This window comes from Primulina tabacum, chromosome 1 (genome assembly GCF_025594145.1).
Source record: "Primulina tabacum isolate GXHZ01 chromosome 1, ASM2559414v2, whole genome shotgun sequence".
Taxonomy (NCBI): Eukaryota; Viridiplantae; Streptophyta; class Magnoliopsida; order Lamiales; family Gesneriaceae; genus Primulina; species Primulina tabacum.
The window spans coordinates 22011185-22025802 of NC_134550.1; positions in this window are offsets into that span (position 1 = coordinate 22011185).

Below are 14618 nucleotides of genomic sequence, written 5' to 3' on the forward strand. Positions count from 1 at the left end.
TAGGAGTTTTCATCTTCGACTGTCCCTAGATATGAAGAAAATGTAAGATACTTATCATTCATAACTAGGGATGTGAATGAATCGAGCTGAATAGCATTATGCTAGAGCTCGGCTCGTTTAAGATCGTTTATCATGTTTAACGAGGCTGGATCGATCTCAGATTGTTAAGCGGACTCGTTTTCAAGGTCGTTAAAAAAAATCATTTTTCAGATCGTTAAACAAACTCGTTTTCGAGTTTATTCGATCATTGTTAGCCAAAAGACTGACTAAGATATTAAAATTTAAGGGGGTAGACTTCTAATTTACAGTCTTTCAATCGCTTCCCTTTAACTCAAAATTCGATGTGAGACAATGCAATTTATTATTGTACACTCAAGGCCAGATAAATTAGTCGAGTTCGAGCTCGCGAGCTTACGAGCCGAATATCCTTAAGCTCGAATTCGGTTAGATAAAATTGTCGAGATCAGCGCGATAACCTTAACGAACGATATCGATAGAGCTTTTTACCGAACATAACTCCGAATGGCTCGCGAGCAGTTCAATTTGTTTACATCTCTATTTATAACCAGTATACAAATATTTTTGAAAATATATTGTTTTTAAATTTGAACATATGAAGAGCTACGTTTCCCGAACAAAGTGGAGACAAAAAAATTGTCTTCATGGAAAATTAACTTCAACCAAAAAGAAAAGGCACACACATATAAAGGTGTGTAATTGTCAAAGAAACCTCCTAGCTAGTATGATGATGTAAAATTAAAGGCATCCCGCGCAGCAGCCCTCTACGTGGGACAATAATTAATCTTACCTGCACAACACCACGCCTAGTTCCCCTTTGTCGACTCGAGGAGGTAAATTTGTCAAAACCCAAAAGCGATAAGTGACGAAAATAGAACTCTAGTGGCAAGATCTATAATGTAAATAAATATTTAACATAATAAACGAGAGTTAAATTAGATTTTCTTTCTTTGTTACATAGAAAAAAAAAGAAGATATTTATCTTTCAAAAACAATTACATAAATTTCATCACTAAGAATACTCTTAACTTAAATTTAAAAATCGTTAAGAAGTCAGAAAAAAATTATAAATAAACAGTATTTGAATATAAAATAAAAACTACGTAAATTTCATCAATAAACAAGGTTCTGACAAAATTTCAGTCTCCGATAGATTAATTCTCCACCCAGCTAAATTCAAATAATAGTACTCGTCTAGCCGCGAATTAAAAAATAAAAAAGTGTAAATTTCTTGTGTCCTTCATGTTAGGATCGAGAAAGAATTTAGAGGGGGTGAATGAACTCTTTCAAATTTTTACTTTTAAAACTTTCATTTTAGAACCCCTCAGAGAATGTCTTTCGATAATTGAGCAATAAATAGCTCTCTTTAATGATCCGATTTTGAGAAAGATCATTTAAGTCCACATTTCCTTTTATCCAAATGGTTGAACTTGTAGGCGGTCTGAAATTCAAGCGGTTAGTCTTCTTTGCTTCTTGTCCTTTAGCTGGTTGAGCTATATTCCAGTTGCTGAGCTGGGCGGTTGAACTGATACCTGTTACATATACGAAAAAACAGCTGTTTCCTGAAACAGTGAAGTGTTGTCTTGATTTTGTCATACACCAAAATTCTTGGGTAATAATGATTTCTTAACAATTTCTCCCTTTTTGGTGATGACAAAACCCTGCGGCAAAACTATTCAATACAGTGATATTTAAAGCGATAAGTAAGAACAAAACATTGTATTTCATTAAGTAAATGTGTAGAACCCGAAAAATCAGATTACGTATAAGCCATGCATAATTATCATTATTTAAATTAAAAATGATTTTTTTATATTTATGGAGTGTTTGATTCATTTTAAAATTTGTTAAGTCATGATCATTTATTTTAAAACGCAGAAGTTTAGTTTTATCTTTTCGGATAAATACGCGAGGCCGGACTGGAGTTGGAGTATTGAGATAAAATTAATAATAAGAAAATATTCCTAAATTTAATTTAAGCCAAGGAAATAATTTATTTTAATGTTAAAGAATATTTGAAGACTTATTATGTTGATTGGAGTTAAGTCATTAAATAAGTTCTTTTATGTCCAATATTTAATTAAAGTCTAAATTAAAAGGTGTAACCCATTGCGATAAAATTTATCTAGGCCTAACATATTCAAGAAATTTTAACATAGCATTTTACTAATTAAATTTTAGGACCAAGTCATGCCATGCAAGAAATTGTTATCCTAATTTAATTTGTTAATTCACTAAAATACATAATGGGTGTTTAAAACTTTAAGGACTTAAAATACAAGATTTAAAACAACATTTTACCTTACAATTGCTAGCAAATTTCGGCCCCCCTTAGATCAATTCATGTATGTTCTGCAACTCTCCATTTTTAACTACCCTTCCATAGCCCTTCATGGTATATTAATTTCCTCACCTTTAAATCACCTATAATTAATAATTTAAGCATCATTATGCACCTAATCAAACCACTAATCTAGCCTACCAATCTCACAATTTTCGAGCAGCAAGAAGGAAGGAAACAATTCTTGTGTCATTCAAATCCCTCACTTGTAACCCTTACCTTAATGCATTCCTTGACTCATTTATCACCTCTAGTAGCCTTCACCTTCATTACCTAGCACCCCTACACACCTTACCTTCGAAAATATCAGAAGAAAAGAGCTGCTAGAATCGTGAACCAACAGCAGAAAAACAAGAAAGAAATACAACTCCGTCTCCGCCGCACCGTGTTCGTCGTATTGCTTTGTTTTATGCAAAACAAACTTCCAGGCATGTATATATTGTTCATTTCTATTCAATCAAGTCCTATAAATATTTTAACATTATATGTTCATGATTTAAGGAGCAAAAACCGATTTTTGACAGCAACTTTGAGAAAAATTCTGTGCAGGCCTTCTCGGCCCTTCTTCTAAGCTTCACGGTCGGATTGTTTTTGTGATTTCAGGAGGTTGGATCGATTCCAGGCGCTCCAGGCTGCATCTAGGAATGTACTAGAGTGTGTAAGAGTCATGTTGGTTCATTAGTTCAAGCCCATGCACGCAGGATGAAGGCTTGACAACAACTTTCCCATAGTTGCAAATTTGAGTCACGATTTTTGGAGTTTGGTTGTCTAAGGTGAGGGTTCGAATCTTGGTTGGCCCAGGGCCTGTAACCATGGTTAGAACCTTCCCTTAGCATGTCTAGGATGTGACCAAGATAGCCTTTCAAGGCTTGGTTCACGGATCCATCGAAATTTTAAAGAAACAAACCAAATGCCCCTCGGTTTCTTGTTTCTGGTTTGGGATTTAACTTTCGGCTTTGGGGGTGTTGGGTTGATTGTGTTTGGCTTCTATCCCATAGCCATGGTTCATACAACACTTCATCAAGTCTAGATCGAGCCATGGTCGATCATATGGCCAATGGAACGATACAAGACAGCAAGGTGATTCAATATGTCACAGTACATATTTTTTTGCGCTCGGGTGAAGCTTTGGATTGTCATAGGTGTTTGCTTGGATTGTGGTTGGCTTTTAGCCCTTAGCCATGATTCAGGCCACGCCTTAAGATGTTGGTAAGAGACTCTGGTCGGTGGTTCAAGCTCCAATGGCCACTGGTTTCACAAACCACGCAAGGGAAGCACAACTGTTATCACGGCTTTTGACAGCAGCTTTTCCGCGGTTAAGAGGTGGTGTGCGAGTTCTTGGTTGGCTTTTAGCATATGGCCTTGGACTGGACAGTACCTCAATGAGTTGGAAAGGCCATTTTTTTGGCCGTTTGTGATTCGGTTAGGTTTAGAGGTCGTACGAGAATTTATGGTGCAATATGCCAAAGTGACTCTCGAAAGAGCGTTTTATGATTTTGGCCTCCATTCACTACTTTCGTATATTACAGTTATTAGGAACATTATTTCGTTATGTTAGGTGCATTTTGATCATGACTAAACGATGGTTCTGAAACGTCCTGCCCTTTTTATTGCTTTAAAAGTACTAGAAATTTTGTTTTTTTAAACCTCACTTAACATCGGCCGAACCATAAAATATTTTGACATCATTTTAAAAATAACCATCCAACTGCTATTTAAAAATCCAAAGGAAAATATTTTAAAGCATAAAATCGTCAAACATTTTACCAAACCTAAAAAGCAATAATTTGAAAAGTAAAGCTCATACTAAACCTCTCAAAAATCTCTCAAAAGCATAAATAAATAATCTTAAAAATCTTTAATCATAAAGCATAATGCGGAAAATGTAGCGCTGGTCCTCGGGTTGTGTGCGCCTTCAGCCCAGTAAAATCACTCATCAAGTCCTCCCTCAATACCACCTGCATCCATCACACCTAGTGAGTCTAAAGACTTAACACACCATAATCTTGATAACGAGTAATACGTAATACAGTCAACATATAACGGTGAAAAGTACTTGTACTTAAAATATCGTTTTCATGAAGATGCATAATCATAAACATTTTCGTAAACATTTTCATGATGCATAAAACTTCAACATAAACATTTTCATAACATGCAAACAGGAATTTCCTTTTCCTCAACATGACATGACATAAAACCTTAAACATAATCATGAACATTTTCCTCTTTTTTTCTTTTTCCTTTGTTGAATTCAGATCGTTAATTGTGACTTTCCTGACATGACATGACATGACGATGGATCCATCTACATAAAACCACAGTACTGGGCGGCGGGGACATCAGCGACACTCTCACCGGTCAAGTGAGCCTTGGCCTAACATGATCGAATAGAAATACGATCGTCGGGGCTCCCTCTGGGGCCTTCTCCCATAAATGGGCTCCCTCTGGGGCCTTCTCCCCTCACGATATTCCCATTCTTACCTCAAACCTCATAACCTCATAACCTCATATTCGTAATAATGGAAACACGATCGTCGGGCTCCCACTAGGACCATAACCCTCACGACGTCGTCATTATCAACGAATTAGTCACAATCACTTCACTTCCTTCAACATTTTTCATTCACATCATTTTATAAAAATAATGCATAACATAACATTTTGTTTTCGAAACCAAGCATGCAACATGTCTTTTAAATGTCTTCCTTAAATCATAAAAATCCCTTAGACATTTAAAAATCATAATTTAATCATGGATACATCATAAACATTTAAAAATAATCATAATATCATAAAACAGCATTTAGGGCACTGCCATGACCTTTACTAATTTCCCGGTGTAAAAAGACCGTTTTACCCCTGGACTCGACATTTTACGTTTTCGACTTTTTTTCTTGATTTCTTGACTCTAACATGTCCCAAATAATTATTCAAGCCTACATGAATTTTTCCATATTTTTATTTAGCTTAAATCGAGTACATTTAATTTAATCTTTAAATGTGACATATTAATGCGTTTTAATCCCGAATTAAACCAAACCTTAATATAAAATTCTCAAATTAAAAACTTAGACCTTATAATAATTATTTAAGCTTAAACCTAATTTTTCATAATTTTATGAAGCATAAAACTAGGCATTTCAATCAACTCGTTAATTAGCGTTTCGTGCGGCGATTAAATTTCGAATAAAACCAAAACTCGTTATTTTGATCCCAAATTTTACACATAGCCTTTTTATGTTTTATTCTACCCTTCCAAGTCATGAGCCACCCCCGTGGACCCATGGATTCAATTTTAACCTTTTAATTTCTCGTTTTGACACCTTATCGATTACACCGAGCCATCTCCTAATTTACTCGAGCCACGCCCGAGCCACCTTGAGCCAAAACTTAGCCAACCCACCTAGGGATCCTACTGTGCACGCCCAGCCCAGTAAGACAAGCCCTAGCCCGCTCAAAACCTTCCTGAAACTTGACCCAAAATCTGTACATGTGTGTGTGAGTGCCTTCTAGCCTATCTTAGGACTCCTAGCCAACTAGGACACCTCCAACCCTTAACCACTTGACCCCTCATGACCCTAACCTTCCCTAGCCCACGTCTAGACCAAGCCCAGACCAACCCATGTCCTGGAATCAAGTAGCGAACCACCCTCATGCCAGCAGCAGCTTACGCGCAGGTGGTCTCCTCACGCATCCAAGTTTCCCTCGAGCCAGTAGCCTCCCAAACCGCACCAGCCCCTGCCCAGACCATCTTGCACCCTCTTAGGACCCTAAGGACCTAACCTAGCCCACGTCCCCAAGCCCTAGACGCTAGCACCAACCCATCTGCACAGGACAGCAGCCTCGCGTCCACTTTGATCCCTCACGGTTTCCCTCCTTTCTTCGAGCCACCAGCGAGCCCATCACTCAAACCCCTAGCCCGACCCCTTTCCATCATTCTAGGACCCTGATGAACAACCAAACTCGCCCTTAGCCCTGCTGCAGAGCGCCCCTCCCCTTGACTGCCCCTTACCTGCACGTGCGAGGAGTCCCTACTGCATGGGACTCCTCCAAAGCTGCGCTCCAGGGGTCCTAGGCATGCTAGGACCCTTCCTGACCCTGACCCACGTCTAGCACGAGCCCTCCTCGAGACCTGGTTGCACCCCTACGCCCCATGCATAAGAACGAGTCCCTTGAACAAACACACACCTTTGCAAAAACTCACGGCCCTTTATCTTTCCTTGTATCCTACGGTTTCAGCTTGTATTGTTTATATTGCAGCGTGATTGTGCGTGCTTCTAGCCTCTTAAACTTGTGTAAAACAATCTCATATTACTTCCTAATCATGGCAGCCCCTTAGGTACAAGAATTTCATGATTTTTGGATCAACAACATGCTTTGAAAATTCACCTTTGATGCACAAACGAATTTATTTGAAAGTTTTACTTGTTTTTCATGCAAAACATAATAAAATAAATACTATGGTGTGATAGATGAGTAAAAGGAGAATTATGGCGTGCCTTTGCGTTTTAAACGCACGATTTTTCATTGACGATTGAGGAACGACGACGAGGAAACGACGGCTTGAATTTTCCTAGCAATTATCGATGCTTTCTTTGTTGTTTTCCCAAACTTTTTCTTGAATTGGAGGTGTGTGCCATGACTTGAAGGGATAGAAAAGAGTTTGAAGATTTGTGGGGTGTGGGATTTTATGGGTTTAGGGTGGGGTTTATAACTTTAAATACTTAATTAAGTTGCTAATAAGGCTTAAGCCCACTAAGTAGATAATTTAGGCCTATTACTGCTTAATTAAATTATTAAAAATAATTTTGATTAATAAACTTTGTGAATTTATTAGCCGGGTTGCCAAAACGTTCGTATTTTTGTTGAAAAAACAACACCGATAAAAATTACGTCCCGGCGTATAAATCCATCTCAAAACCCCTTATTTTAAAAAAATAAGAAAAAGCATCACCCATATTTTAAATAATTTTAAAACAATTATTCCATAAAAATATTTTCTATTTTTTTAGCCATCGGTCTCTGTTTCCGATCGCAACTCGAATATCCTTTAAAAATACATTTTAATGCAACCATGTAGAAAAATATAATTTAAACATATCAATATGCACTACATAATTAATTTAATGCAATTAAAACTAATTAATTAAAATACAAGAGAATTTAATAAATCGTAATGCATGTGGTTCGCGTGGACCTTTAAATTTTTCGGGACGTTACAGGTTCGATGTTGGTTCGAGTTGGTACGGAGTCATGGTTGGAAATTAGATTGTTGGTCTCGGTTGTCTCGTTTTTGGTTCGGATATGAAGTTTTTGTCAAGTTGAGAATATTTGCATGTGTCTCATATTAGAATTTGGTTGCAGCAAGCCTAGGGAACGATCCAACTCATCCGATAAAACAGAGTTATAATTATATTACGTGCATAAAATAGAAAATGTTTATTTTGAGATATATGTGATATGTCTTGTGGCCACCTCACGCTTATGGGATCTCTCTACCCGGTGACTTACGACCGGTTTTGTATGGGTACGAACATCCAGTCCAAGGGCTGTGGTGATCTCTACCGCCCAGTATACTGTGGTTTAGTCTGATCAGACGCTCATGTTATGTTATGGGCCACTTGCGTTGAAACATAATCTCTACCAGAAAAATCTCATTATGATATTTTATGACAGGGCTCTATCGAGCAAATCTTTTACGTACGATTTTCAGATATGCACGTATTTATAATTAGTCATGACACGATTTTCACCTTACGCTTTACGATACGATATTTTTATGTTGCATGCGATTTTATGATATATTTATTTGCTATTCACGATATATGCATGTTGAGTCTTTAAACTCACTAGACTTAATTGTTGTAGGTACAGATGAGATCGAAACCGAGGGCGGGGATCAGTGAGCTAGCTTGGGTCAGCAGTAGTGGAAACCCGAGGACCTCATATTTCATCATTTACTTTTTATGTTCAAACTCAGTTTTAACATGTTGAATTATTTTTAAGTTTTGGTTTTGAACACAATGTTTATTTCCGCTGTTATTTTAAAGTTAAACCTATTTATCAGTTTATTTTATGAATGATACAAGTTATTTATTTAAAGAGAAAAAATTTTAAATAATTCCGCAAAAATTACGAATACGAAATACAGGCCTCTAAATGAAATTACAATTTAAAACAAAATAACTAACTAAATGGATACAACAATTAATGTTTCTGTTGACCTGAAATTTGTTCTTCTTTGGCCCTTTCTTCCTTTTCTCTTAATTCATTCATTACAGATAATCTTGCTTCTTGAATCGCCCTTTGTCTCTCTCTTTCCCCCTTTTTGACATCACCATAAATAAGAAAGTCCATAATTTCCATGAGTGGAGCTCCTTGGGCATTCATAATGAAACGTCACGCTCATTTTTAAAAGTGCGGAAATTTTTTTTTTATAAAGCTCCCATTTAAAAATAACATTTAAAATAATCGTAATTATCTTACCGTAAAAATAGTTCAGTTTAAATTAACCGAACTCATCCACAATCATACGAAAACATAAAATAATAAAAATCTTAAAATCATCAACGTATGAAAATATTCATCTCCTCTCAATCTCATAAATCGTAATGCGGAAAAAATGTGGTCCTCGGGTCGTGTCACCCCACCAAGTCTGCCTACTCAGAGTTCGTCACCTCCAGTCTCCTCAGCATTTAGCTCACCTATATCACACACGCCTAGTGAGTCTAAAGACTCAACACGCCTATATCAGGAATAACAAGTACATATACATAGCACACAACAGTAAAAAATATCATACTCAACATATCTTTCATGAACTTAAAAGCATAACGTAAACATGTTGTGTAAAATCATATCCTATTAAAACATGTCATGTCATCATATAAGTAAACGTGTTGTGTAAAATCATAATGCCAACATATCTTTCATGAACTTTAAAATATGAACATAAACATGTCGTGTAAAATCATAACGTGTCAAAACAGCTCATCGCGTTAATCATCATTCATCATTCATCATTCATCATTTATCGTTCATCATTCATCCTTTATCGTTCATCATCTATCATTCATCCTTTATCATTCATCCTTTATCGTTCATCATTTATCATTTGTGAATTCAGTTCATTAGAGGTGACTATCGTACATCATTCATCATTTACGATGGATCCATCATACATAGAACCGCGGTACCCGGCGGCTGTCGGACACTAGTGACAGGATCACACATCCACTGTGCCTGGGCCTCATCATCAGCATTTACATATACGTCTTAACCATTTACATATACTTCGATAGCCACAACTAATTCCCATCATTCAAAACATTATAATTTTCATCACTTATAAAAATCTTGAATAAATGCAATTTTTATTAAATCCAAGCATGCGACGTATATCTTCATAAAATCTTAAAATCATGATCATGATGCATGAACATTTAAAATATCATAAATTTGTGCTCAGGACGCTGCCAGGACCAACATCTAACCTCAGATGCAAAACGACCATTTTGCCTCTGGAAACCCAAAAATTACCATTTTGCCCATAGACGTAAAATTTCACTTCTTTGAAATTTTTTTAATTTCATTGACTCTAACACGTCCCAAATAATTATTTAAGCTTACAAGAACTTTTTCATATTTTTATTTGACTTAAATCTATGACTTTTAAATTTATCTTTAAATATAATCTTTTAATGCGTTTTAATCCCGAATTAAACCAAACCTTAGCATAAAATTCCCAAATTAAAAACTTAGACTTCTAATAATTATTTGAGCTTAAATATAATTTTCCATAATTTTATTAAGCTTAAATCTATGCGTTTCAATTAATTCTTTAATTAACGTTTCGTGCGGCGATTAAATCCCGGATAAAACCAAAACTCATTATTTTGATCCGAAACTTACCAAACTCCTTAAAACATCCCAAAACATATTTATAATCATTCCTAGATGTAATATCAAGTTCATTTCATAACTTAATCCATTCGTTTTAAAACTTGCACCGGGGTCCCGATTTTAACCCGAATCGACTCGAAACTTAACCGAATTTTACCAAACTTAAAACATGACTTAACAACACCATACCAGACCTGAATCCACCCAATTCGAACCCCTTATAACCTTAAAATCCTTGCTGGTATGCTGCTGGAAATTTCAGAATCTGCACGCCTCTACCTAGTACACTAACCCTCATTTTATTTCGTTCCTAGCCTAGACCCGATGAACCAGCCATGACTCGGCTTCCCCTATACCATCCTAGGATTCCTCTGGACCCAAAGGAACCACGGCTACACCCCCAGGCACGAAGAACAGCTCACCCGATCGGTAATCACCTCATGCATCCTACACGACCAACTTCTTTCCCCGAACTCGAACGGCTTTGTGGCTCGTCCCAACGCTAGCCGAGCCTTTCCAGACCGTGGTTCAGACCCCTCGGGGTCTGGTCCATGGCTTGGTATGGCCCAAGCAACGCTGGTCCTTTCCACTTCACCGATCTACCCACTTTCGATCTAATAATCAAGAACCATGGACCACCCTTACTCGACGCGGTGTGGTCTTGTTTCCAGCCTACACTCCTCTCCTTTTCGGTGATAACATACCTCAAACTCACCCTTTGACAGTCTCCTTGCACAAACAGTAGAAGAAAACGTGAGATGCCAAGAAGATGCAAACTTAAATCATGAAAACCAAAGCCATGAGAATTTGTCATGAAAATACCGAGCCAAGCATAAATAATACACACATGACAGCATATAAAGACGTGAATGATGCAGAAATAATGATACAATGCGTGCCTGAAGATGTTTCACGCAAGAATAACAAAGATCGAACGCTCCGGGGAATTGTTTGATGCAAGAACGAGTGAAAACCAAGCACCTTGAGAAACTCCTTGCTGAAACCGAAAGAATTCTGAATAGGAGGGATGAGTGTCGGCTGATTCAATTATTGGTGTAGGGGTAGGTTTAGTTTAAATGATGTTTAGTGCTTAATTAAATAATAAACAAATACCTAATGGGTCCTAAATTGCTAATTAAGAGTTTAAAAATAATTTTAAGTCCAATAAGCTTAAAATTAGGCCCATTAAATACAAACATACTCGCGAAAAATATTTCGTGTTGAAAAGTTTTTGAAAATATTAGCCGAACTCTCAAAAAGTCCTCCGATTCGATAAAATTTGCGCACCGTTAAAAATTAAAATCATAGGGGTAAAAATACCCAATAAATCTCAATTATTTAAAAATACCATTAAAACATCTTATATTAATTAATAAAAATTAATCGTGTAATAAAATAATTTTCCTGAAAATTTTCCGGTCTCCGTTACTCGTTCGAACACGAAATGAAACTTAAAAATCTTTAATGCATAAATCTTTAAAATTTTGTGAAATAAATTCTATCATGCATGAATTAATGCATAAAAATAATTAAACACATAATTTATGAAATAAACATGCATTTAATGTTTTAAAACAAATTAATAAAATACCAAAGAAATTTAATAACTTGCATGCATGTGGTTTACGTGGACCTTCAAATTTTTCAGGACGTTACACATACGTTGGTCGACATGTTCTTGCAGACAATTCATTTGGCTTGAGAGCTTAAGACACATGTTTATATGTGCGGAATTATGCTTTTTTTTGTTGTAGGGAGATGCTGGCATTCATGGCGAAAAATTCTTTACAAACACCTGACTTCATCATTTGAAAAGCATCCTTGAGATCAAAATGTTTGCGGTTTAGAGCAAGAATTGAATGGTCTAAATTGACAAATTTTGATAGAATCTTTTGTTGGCAATCTTCTTCTGATCGATCTTCCTTGTCAGAGGCATCCTGATCATCACGTAATCGGGCTTTGAAAGAGGCCAGTTGAGAGGATGATGCTTTTCCAACAAATTTTGAAGGCTGAGGCTCGACGAGTTCCGCGGTTATGTCTTCAATAATTTTGTCAATATCAGCAGGAGAGGTAGAGGATGACTTGCTGGTGTCAACCTTAGCATCTAAAGCTACAGATGTAGGACAATCTGTATGTATGCATGATATATTGACCTCATCATTCTGAAGATTCTTTGGAAGATGAAATTGATGGTTCTTGGAGAGTAACTAGAGGAAGGTCTGTAACAGGGAGGGTTCTCGGAGACGAGGTTTGTTCCTCGTAGGTTGTGTTGTTATCAAAATCAGATAAAAACTGCACAGCCTCTTTGACAGACAGAGGCTGATCTTCAGAGATGCTGACATGGATTTGCTGATTTGGTATTTCGATCTCACAGATCACGTGAGAAGCAGGCAGATAATCTGAGACATCCTGAGGGCAAGGTTGTTCGGTAATGGTATTATTCTCTGGCATGAGTATCTCAGTTGGGGGAATATTGTTTTCTTCATTATGCATTAGAGAGCAGTGTTGATAGTGATGAAGGCTTAGTGAACGTACCAGATGATGTAGATGAATGATCTTGAGTTGTGGATTTGTCTTTGAGCTTTTCAGGACTCGGGTCTTCATGTAGTTTCAATGTAGAGTCAAGCTTACTCTGTTATGCAACTGCTGGAAGGTGAAGATCCTGTCGCATTAGAGCAACATTCATAGCAAGCTATGAGGCATCCATCTCAAGTTGAGAGATAACTGTTGAGTCATCCTTTGCAGTAGGGCAGGTGGGATCAAAGTTGTTCCTTCTCAATTGAATGAGGGCTCGGAGAGTACTTTATTTCATCTGAAGTTCCACAAAGTCTCGACGACGTAAAGAGGTTTGAAAATCAGATGTTTCTGTCCATTCCAAGATGAACCGTTCAAGCTTGGCAGCTGATTTGATCTTACTAGTTTGAATCAATGAGTCAAAGGTTACGACGGTTCGAAATTGGACCCATTGATCAAACATTTCCATCTTCCTCTGAACAGCCTCATTGACACGTTCGGTGGTAAGGATAATGGCTGTATGCACCGAATTGGTTTTTGGTGGATTTTCAATCATGGCTTGTTTGCCCTTGTTTGTTGAGAGAATAATAGGAACTCCTGAGTAAGAGGTCTCAATTTCTGTTGCAGTAATTTGAATTCCTTTGAGCATCATGGCTGAAATTGTGGGGGTTGGGGCAGGAATCAGTGGTGCAGAGATATGTTTAATCAGTTTGATCTTCGTTGTTTTTGGTTTTTCGGACCGTTTCTTCTTGAAAACTTGAGAGACTGGAATTTCGTCCTTGGATTCATCATCGGAACTAGATTTTAGGATCATCTTCCTCTTGGTTTCTTTGGGAGTTGAAACCGTCTTCTTTTTCTTCTTTTGTTTCACAAATTCTACCCCGGTCTCTGTTTTGATCGAGACTATCTCCTCATCAGTTGGTCGATTCTTCTTGATAAAGTTTTCAACCGTTGGCCAATTGAAAAACTTGTTCTTTCCAACTTCAGTCATATCTACCGGTTGAACTCCTGCATTAATCAGCATGTGGCAAATTTGAACCGCAAACCCTTAATATTGGTTCTCTTTCTTTATCATAGCTACAAGTGTCTTGAACAGAACATCTGACCAGTTGATCTGCAGATTTGATGAAATGGTGGCCATGACAAGAAATTTTTCCAGAGTTATTTTGTCATATGCACCAGCTTTGGCAAGAACTCCTTTTGCCACAATATCTGCCAACAACCTGAATTCGATCTTTAGATCGTGTTCATGACATGTTGGAGAAGAAATCGGAGACTCGGTGATGGAAAAATTGCTTCTCCAAAGTTCAATATTACCCTCTGGAAGTGTGGAGAAATCATTAATTCCAGTAGCAGGTAGTTGGAACAAATCAACAAACATCTTCTGGGTTAATTGAAGATGTTTTCCTTGAACAGCACATTCAATTTCTCCGTTCTTCATGTATCCAGAGTCGAAGAATTCCTTCAATAGAGTCTCGGAGTATTTGTTACTGCATCCTAGAAAGATGCGAATTCCAGAGGATTCGAGCATGCTAAACATTGCTTGCATCGGCTTGTTTGTCATAGAAAGTACGAATGCGAAGTTGACAGCAACTGTATTGTGAGCAATTGAGGCGGCCATTATCTTGATTGAAGGAGAGAGATCGACGTAAACACCGTGCAAGATGAGCTTACACGCAATTTCGTATGAAAGTAGCACTGGTAAGGTAAAATGAAGTAAATTTTGAATGTGTATTTCCGACTTAGAGAGTCACAAATCAGTCCACGTGGAGGACTGTCAGTGGAGGGATTTAAATAATTTTGAAAATTTTTGGACGGCAGTAAAATGATTGATTTCAAA